The following is an 8,884-nucleotide window of genomic DNA, read 5'->3' as shown; positions in this document are numbered from 1 at the left end:
GCATTGCCCTTTCAGGATTAGAAATCTACAGGCAACACGACCAAGATGAGTTTCTGTGTTTTGGAAAATGACATAGAACGCTTCTGCTGAGGGGACAGATTCTAATTCCCTCCCAAATGAGTGTGAGTGCGATTTTGAGGTGAATTCAATCAGAATTCCAAAGTCAGTCTGTGGAAGGGGGGGATGAATCTGGAAACAGCCAGTTTCTTTGTGTCTAAATCCAGCCAAATATCACAAAGGACTCTTGCATTTCTTTGGCTTTTTCACATTTCCCTTATTTATCATGGTTTGTAATGAATTTTCTGATGTGAGCTTTGGATTTGAGGCTGCAATATAGAGTTCAGGGCACCTGAGGAATGGTCTTTTTCAAACAGGGCACAGCTGTTGGTGTGCTCCAATTCTGGCTATTGTCTTTGTTTTGGGACCTCAGCTGAAATTTGGTATCTTGAGTTTCACTGCAATTGTCAGGTTAATTCAGTCAGAATTCCACAGGCAGTCAGCTTTAGTGGTGGATGAATCTGGGAACAGCCGGTTTCCTTGCAACTAAATCAAACCCAATATCATTATGGATTCTTGCGTTTCTTTGGCTTTTTTCTCTTTTTTCTTATTTATCATGGTTTGTAATGAATTTTCTGATGTGAGCTTTGGTTTTGAGGCTGCAATATTGAGTTCAGGGCACAAGAGGAAGGTTCTTTTTCAATCAGGGCACAGCTGTTGGCTTGCTCCACTTCTGGCTTGCTGTCATTGTTTTGAGTGCCTCAGCCGATTTGTGGTTTCTTGTGTGGCAATTTCCCAAATGTTTTCAGGGTCTGAGTTGGCTTTGCCTTCTTCCTTCCCAAATTTTGTATTCTGATGCAATGTAAAGAAGAGTTTGTACAAAATAGCCATTATGAAAGAAAAAACACAACAAATAGGCGTTTGAAGCTTAGAAATCTACAGGTAACATGACCAAGGTGAGTTTTTGTGTTTATGAAAATAAAATGGAACACTTTGGCTGAGGTGACAGATATTAATGGCCTCCAAACTGAGTTTCACAGTGATTTTCAGGTTAATTCAGTCAGAATTCCACAGGCAGTCAGCTGGAGGGGTGGATGAATCCGGGAACAGCCGGTTTCCTAGCAACTAAATCAAGCCCACTATCATTATGGATTCTTGCATTTTTTTGGCTTTTTTCTCTTTTTTCTTATTTATCATGGTTTGTAATGAATTTTCTGATGTGAGCTTTGGTTTTGAGGCTGGCATATTGAGTTCAGGGCACAAGAGGAAGGTTCTTTTTCAATCAGGGCAAAGCTGTTGGCTTGCTCCACTTCTGGCTTGCTGTCATTGTTTTGGGTGCCTCAGCTGATTTGTGGTTTCTTGTGTGGCAATTTCCTAAATGTTTTCGGGGTCTGAGTTGGTTTTGTCTTCTTCCTTCCCAAATTTTGTATTCTGATGCAATACAAGCAACATTTTTTACAGAGTAGCCATTATGAAAGAAAAAAAAAAAACACAGCAAATTGACCTTTCAGGATTAGAAATCCATAGGCAACACAACCAAGGTGAGATTCTGTGTTTTGGAAAATGACATGGAACGCTTCTGCTGAGGTGACAGATTCTAATTCCCTCCAAATGGAGTGTGAGAGCGATTTTGAGGTGAATTCAATCAAAATTCCAAAGTCAATCTGTGGAAGGGGGGGATGAATCTGGAAACAGCCAGTTTCTTTTTGTCTGAATCCTGCCAAATATCACAAAGGACTCTTGCATTTCTTTGGCTTTTTTCTCTTTTTTCTTATTTATCATGGTTTGTAATGAATTTTCTGATGTGAGCTTTGGTTTTGAGGCTGGCATATTGAGTTCAGGGCACAAGAGGAAGGTTCTTTTTCAATCAGGGCACAGCTGTTGGCTTGCTCCACTTCTGGCTTGCTGTCATTGTTTTGGGTGCCTCAGCTGATTTGTGGTTTCTTGTGTGGCAATTTCCTAAATGTTTTCGGGGTCTGAGTTGGTTTTGCCTTCTTCCTTCCCAAATTTTGTATTCTGATGCAATACAAGCAAGATTTTGGACAGAGTAGCCATTATGAAAGAAAAAAAAAACACAGCTAATTTACCATTCAGGATTAGAAATCCATAGGCAACACAACCAAGATGAGATTCTGTGTTTTGGAAAATGACATGGAACGCTTCTGCTGAGGTGACAGATTCTAATTCCCTCCAAATGGAGTGTGAGAGCGATCATGAGGTGAATTCAATCAGAATTCCAAAGTCAGTCTGTGGAAGGGGGGGATGAATCTGGAAACAGCCAGTTTCTTTGTGTCTAAATCCTGCCAAATATCACAAAGGACTCTTGCATTTCTTTGGCTTTTTCACATTTCCCTTATTTATCATGGTTTGTAATGAATTTTCTGATGTGAGCTTTGGTTTTGAGGCTGGCATATTGAGTTCAGGGCACAAGAGGAAGGTTCTTTTTCAATCAGGGCACAGCTGTTGGCTTGCTCCACTTCTGGCTTGCTGTCATTTTTTTGGGTGCCTCAGCTGATTTGTGGTTTCTTGTGTGGCAATTTCCTAAATGTTTTCTGGTCTGAGTTGGTTTTGCCTTCTTCCTTCCCAAATTTTGTATTCTGATGCAATACAAGCAACATTTTTTACAGAGTAGCCATTTTGAAAGAAAAAAAAAACACAGCAAATTTACCATTCAGGATTAGAAATCCATAGGCAACACAACCAAGATGAGATTCTGTGTTTTGGAAAATGACATGGAACGCTTCTGCTGAGGTGACAGATTCTAATTCCCTCCAAATGGAGTGTGAGAGCGATTTTGAGGTGAATTCAATCAGAATTCCAAAGTCAATCTGTGGAAGGGGGGGATGAATCTGGAAACAGCCAGTTTCTTTTTGTCTGAATCCTGCCAAATATCACAAAGGACTCTTGCATTTCTTTGGCTTTTTTCTCTTTTTTCTTATTTATCATGGTTTGTAATGAATTTTCTGATGTGAGCTTTGGTTTTGAGGCTGGCATATTGAGTTCAGGGCACAAGAGGAAGGTTCTTTTTCAATCAGGGCACAGCTGTTGGCTTGCTCCACTTCTGGCTTGCTGTCATTGTTTTGGGTGCCTCAGCTGATTTGTGGTTTCTTGTGTGGCAATTTCCTAAATGTTTTCGGGGTCTGAGTTGGTTTTGTCTTCTTCCTTCCCAAATTTTGTATTCTGATGCAATACAAGCAAGATTTTGGACAGAGTAGCCATTATGAAAGAAAAAAAAAACACAGCTAATTTACCATTCAGGATTAGAAATCCATAGGCAACACAACCAAGATGAGATTCTGTGTTTTGGAAAATGACATGGAACGCTTCTGCTGTGGTGACAGATTCTAATTCCCTCCAAATGGAGTGTGAGAGCGATCATGAGGTGAATTCAATCAGAATTCCAAAGTCAGTCTGTGGAAGGGGGGGATGAATCTGGAAACAGCCACTTTCTTTGTGTCTAAATCCTGCCAAATATCACAAAGGACTCTTGCATTTCTTTGGCTTTTTCACATTTCCCTTATTTATCTTGGTTTGTAATGAATTTTCTGATGTGAGCTTTGGTTTTGAGGCTGGCATATTGAGTTCAGGGCACAAGAGGAAGGTTGTTTTTCAATCAGGGCACAGCTGTTGGCTTGCTCCACTTCTGGCTTGCTGTCATTGTTTTGGTTGCCTCAGCTGATTTGTGGTTTCTTGTGTGGCAATTTCCTAAATGTTTTCTGGTCTGAGTTGGTTTTGCCTTCTTCCTTCCCAAATTTTGTATTCTGATGCAATACAAGCAACATTTTTTACAGAGTAGCCATTTTGAAAGAAAAAAAAAACACAGCAAATTTACCATTCAGGATTAGAAATCCATAGGCAACACAACCAAGATGAGATTCTGTGTTTTGGAAAATGACATGGAACGCTTCTGCTGAGGTGACAGATTCTAATTCCCTCCAAATGGAGTATGAGAGCGATCTTGAGGTGAATTCAATCAGAATTCCAAAGTCAGTCTGTGGAAGGGGGGGATGAATCTGGAAACAGCCAGTTTCTTTGTGTCTAAATCCTGCCAAATATCACAAAGGACTCTTGCATTTCTTTGGCTTTTTCACATTTCCCTTATCTATCATGGTTTGTAATGAATTTTCTGATGTGAGCTTTGGTTTTGAGGCTGGCATATTGAGTTCAGGGCACAAGAGGAAGGTTCTTTTTCAATCAGGGCACAGCTGTTGGCTTGCTCCACTTCTGGCTTGCTGTCATTGTTTTGGGTGCCTCAGCTGATTTGTGGTTTCTTGTGTGGCAATTTCCTAAATGTTTTCGGGGTCTGAGTTGGTTTTGTCTTCTTCCTTCCCAAATTTTGTATTCTGATGCAATACAAGCAAGATTTTGGACAGAGTACCCATCATGAAAGAAAAAAAAAAAAAACACAGCAAATTGACCTTTCAGGATTAGAAATCCATAGGCAACACAAGCAAGATGAGATTCTGTGTTTTGGAAAATGACATGGAACGCTTCTGCTGAGGTGACAGATTCTAATTCCCTCCAAATGGAGTGTGAGAGCGATCTTGAGGTGAATTCAATCAGAATTCCAAAGTCAGTCTGTGGAAGGGGGGGATGAATCTGGAAACAGCCAGTTTCTTTGTGTCTAAATCCTGCCAAATATCACAAAGGACTCTTGCATTTCTTTGGCTTTTTCACATTTCCCTTATTTATCATGGTTTGTAATGAATTTTCTGATGTGAGCTTTGATTTTGAGGCTGGCATATTGAGTTCAGGGCACAAGAGGAAGGTTCTTTTTCAATCAGGCCACCGCTGTTGGCTTGCTCCACTTCTGGCTTGCTGTCATTGTTTTGGGTGCCTCAGCCAATTTGTGGTTTCTTGAGTGGCAATTTCCTAAATGTTTTCTGGGTCTGAGTCGGTTTTGCCTTCTTATTCCCAAATATTGTATTCTGATGCAATACAAGCAAGATTTTGGAGAGTAGCCATTATGACAGAAAGAAAAAAAAAAAAAAACACAGCGCATTGCCCTTTCAGGATTAGAAATCTACAGGCAACACGACCAAGATGAGTTTCTGTGTTTTGGAAAATGACATAGAACGCTTCTGCTGAGGGGACAGATTCTAATTCCCTCCCAAATGAGTGTGAGTGCGATTTTGAGGTGAATTCAATCAGAATTCCAAAGTCAGTCTGTGGAAGGGGGGGATGAATCTGGAAACAGCCAGTTTCTTTGTGTCTAAATCCAGCCAAATATCACAAAGGACTCTTGCATTTCTTTGGCTTTTTCACATTTCCCTTATTTATCATGGTTTGTAATGAATTTTCTGATGTGAGCTTTGGATTTGAGGCTGCAATATAGAGTTCAGGGCACCTGAGGAATGGTCTTTTTCAAACAGGGCACAGCTGTTGGTGTGCTCCAATTCTGGCTATTGTCTTTGTTTTGGGACCTCAGCTGAAATTTGGTATCTTGAGTTTCACTGCAATTGTCAGGTTAATTCAGTCAGAATTCCACAGGCAGTCAGCTTTAGTGGTGGATGAATCTGGGAACAGCCGGTTTCCTTGCAACTAAATCAAACCCAATATCATTATGGATTCTTGCGTTTCTTTGGCTTTTTTCTCTTTTTTCTTATTTATCATGGTTTGTAATGAATTTTCTGATGTGAGCTTTGGTTTTGAGGCTGCAATATTGAGTTCAGGGCACAAGAGGAAGGTTCTTTTTCAATCAGGGCACAGCTGTTGGCTTGCTCCACTTCTGGCTTGCTGTCATTGTTTTGAGTGCCTCAGCCGATTTGTGGTTTCTTGTGTGGCAATTTCCCAAATGTTTTCAGGGTCTGAGTTGGCTTTGCCTTCTTCCTTCCCAAATTTTGTATTCTGATGCAATGCAAAGAAGAGTTTGTACAAAATAGCCATTATGAAAGAAAAAACACAACAAATAGGCGTTTGAAGCTTAGAAATCTACAGGTAACATGACCAAGGTGAGTTTTTGTGTTTATGAAAATAAAATGGAACACTTTGGCTGAGGTGACAGATATTAATGGCCTCCAAACTGAGTTTCACAGTGATTTTCAGGTTAATTCAGTCAGAATTCCACAGGCAGTCAGCTGGAGGGGTGGATGAATCCGGGAACAGCCGGTTTCCTAGCAACTAAATCAAGCCTTATATCATTATGGATTCTTGCATTTTTTTGGCTTTTTTCTCTTTTTTCTTATTTATCATGGTTTGTAATGAATTTTCTGATGTGAGCTTTGGTTTTGAGGCTGGCATATTGAGTTCAGGGCACAAGAGGAAGGTTCTTTTTCAATCAGGGCAAAGCTGTTGGCTTGCTCCACTTCTGGCTTGCTGTCATTGTTTTGGGTGCCTCAGCTGATTTGTGGTTTCTTGTGTGGCAATTTCCTAAATGTTTTCGGGGTCTGAGTTGGTTTTGTCTTCTTCCTTCCCAAATTTTGTATTCTGATGCAATACAAGCAACATTTTTTACAGAGTAGCCATTATGAAAGAAAAAAAAAAAAACACAGCAAATTGACCTTTCAGGATTAGAAATCCATAGGCAACACAACCAAGGTGAGATTCTGTGTTTTGGAAAATGACATGGAACGCTTCTGCTGAGGTGACAGATTCTAATTCCCTCCAAATGGAGTGTGAGAGCGATTTTGAGGTGAATTCAATCAAAATTCCAAAGTCAATCTGTGGAAGGGGGGGATGAATCTGGAAACAGCCAGTTTCTTTTTGTCTGAATCCTGCCAAATATCACAAAGGACTCTTGCATTTCTTTGGCTTTTTTCTCTTTTTTCTTATTTATCATGGTTTGTAATGAATTTTCTGATGTGAGCTTTGGTTTTGAGGCTGGCATATTGAGTTCAGGGCACAAGAGGAAGGTTCTTTTTCAATCAGGGCACAGCTGTTGGCTTGCTCCACTTCTGGCTTGCTGTCATTGTTTTGGGTGCCTCAGCTGATTTGTGGTTTCTTGTGTGGCAATTTCCTAAATGTTTTCGGGGTCTGAGTTGGTTTTGCCTTCTTCCTTCCCAAATTTTGTATTCTGATGCAATACAAGCAAGATTTTGGACAGAGTAGCCATTATGAAAGAAAAAAAAAACACAGCTAATTTACCATTCAGGATTAGAAATCCATAGGCAACACAACCAAGATGAGATTCTGTGTTTTGGAAAATGACATGGAACGCTTCTGCTGAGGTGACAGATTCTAATTCCCTCCAAATGGAGTGTGAGAGCGATCATGAGGTGAATTCAATCAGAATTCCAAAGTCAGTCTGTGGAAGGGGGGGATGAATCTGGAAACAGCCAGTTTCTTTGTGTCTAAATCCTGCCAAATATCACAAAGGACTCTTGCATTTCTTTGGCTTTTTCACATTTCCCTTATTTATCATGGTTTGTAATGAATTTTCTGATGTGAGCTTTGATTTTGAGGCTGGCATATTGAGTTCAGGGCACAAGAGGAAGGTTCTTTTTCAATCAGGCCACCGCTGTTGGCTTGCTCCACTTCTGGCTTGCTGTCATTGTTTTGGGTGCCTCAGCCAATTTGTGGTTTCTTGAGTGGCAATTTCCTAAATGTTTTCTGGGTCTGAGTCGGTTTTGCCTTCTTATTCCCAAATATTGTATTCTGATGCAATACAAGCAAGATTTTGGAGAGTAGCCATTATGACAGAAAGAAAAAAAAAAAAAAACACAGCGCATTGCCCTTTCAGGATTAGAAATCTACAGGCAACACGACCAAGATGAGTTTCTGTGTTTTGGAAAATGACATAGAACGCTTCTGCTGAGGGGACAGATTCTAATTCCCTCCCAAATGAGTGTGAGAGCGATTTTGAGGTGAATTCAATCAGAATTCCAAAGTCAGTCTGTGGAAGGGGGGGATGAATCTGGAAACAGCCAGTTTCTTTGTGTCTAAATCCAGCCAAATATCACAAAGGACTCTTGCATTTCTTTGGCTTTTTCACATTTCCCTAATTTATCATGGTTTGTAATGAATTTTCTGATGTGAGCTTTGGTTTTGAGGCTGCAATATAGAGTTCAGGGCACCTGAGGAATGGTCTTTTTCAAACAGGGCACAGCTGTTGGTGTGCTCCATTTCTGGCTATTGTCTTTGTTTTGGGTGCCTCAGCTGAAATTTGGTTTCTTGAGTATCACGGCGATTGTCAGGTTGATTCAGTCAGAATTCCACAGGCAGTCAGCTTTAGTGGTGGATGAATCTGGGAACAGCCGGTTTCCTTGCAACTAAATCAAACCCAATATCATTATGGATTCTTGCATTTTTTTTGCTTTTTTCTTTTTTTCTTATTTATTATGGTTTGTAATGAATTTTCTGATGTGAGCTTTGGTTTTGAGGCTGGCATATTGAGTTCAGGGCACAAGAGGAAGGTTCTTTTTCAATCAGGGCACAGCTGTTGGCTTGCTCCACTTCTGGCTTGCTGTCATTGTTTCGAGTGCCTCAGCCGATTTGTGGTTTCTTGTGTGGCAATTTCCCAAATGTTTTCTGGGTCTGAGTTGGTTTTGCCTTCTTCCTTCCCAAATTTTGTATTCTGATGCAATGCAAAGAAGACTTTGTACAGAATAGCCATTATGAAAGAAAAAACACAACAAATAGGCGTTTGAAGCTTAGAAATCTACAGGTAACATGACCAAGGTGAGTTTTTGTGTTTATGAAAATAAAATGGAACACTTTGGCTGAGGTGACAGATATTAATTGCCTCCAAACTGAGTTTCACTGTGATTTTCAGGTTAATTCAGTCAGAATTCCACAGGCTGTCAGCTGGAGGGGTGGATGTATCTGGGAACAGGTGGTTTCCTAGCGACTAAATCAAGCCCTATATCATTATGGATTCTTGCATTTTTTTAGCTTTTTTCTCTTTTTTCTTATTTATCATGGTTTGTAATGAATTTTCTGATGTGAGCTT

This window comes from Oryctolagus cuniculus, unplaced genomic scaffold, assembly GCF_964237555.1.
Source record: "Oryctolagus cuniculus unplaced genomic scaffold, mOryCun1.1 SCAFFOLD_140, whole genome shotgun sequence".
Classification (NCBI taxonomy): domain Eukaryota; kingdom Metazoa; phylum Chordata; class Mammalia; order Lagomorpha; family Leporidae; genus Oryctolagus; species Oryctolagus cuniculus.
This window is presented reverse-complemented; position numbering follows the sequence as displayed.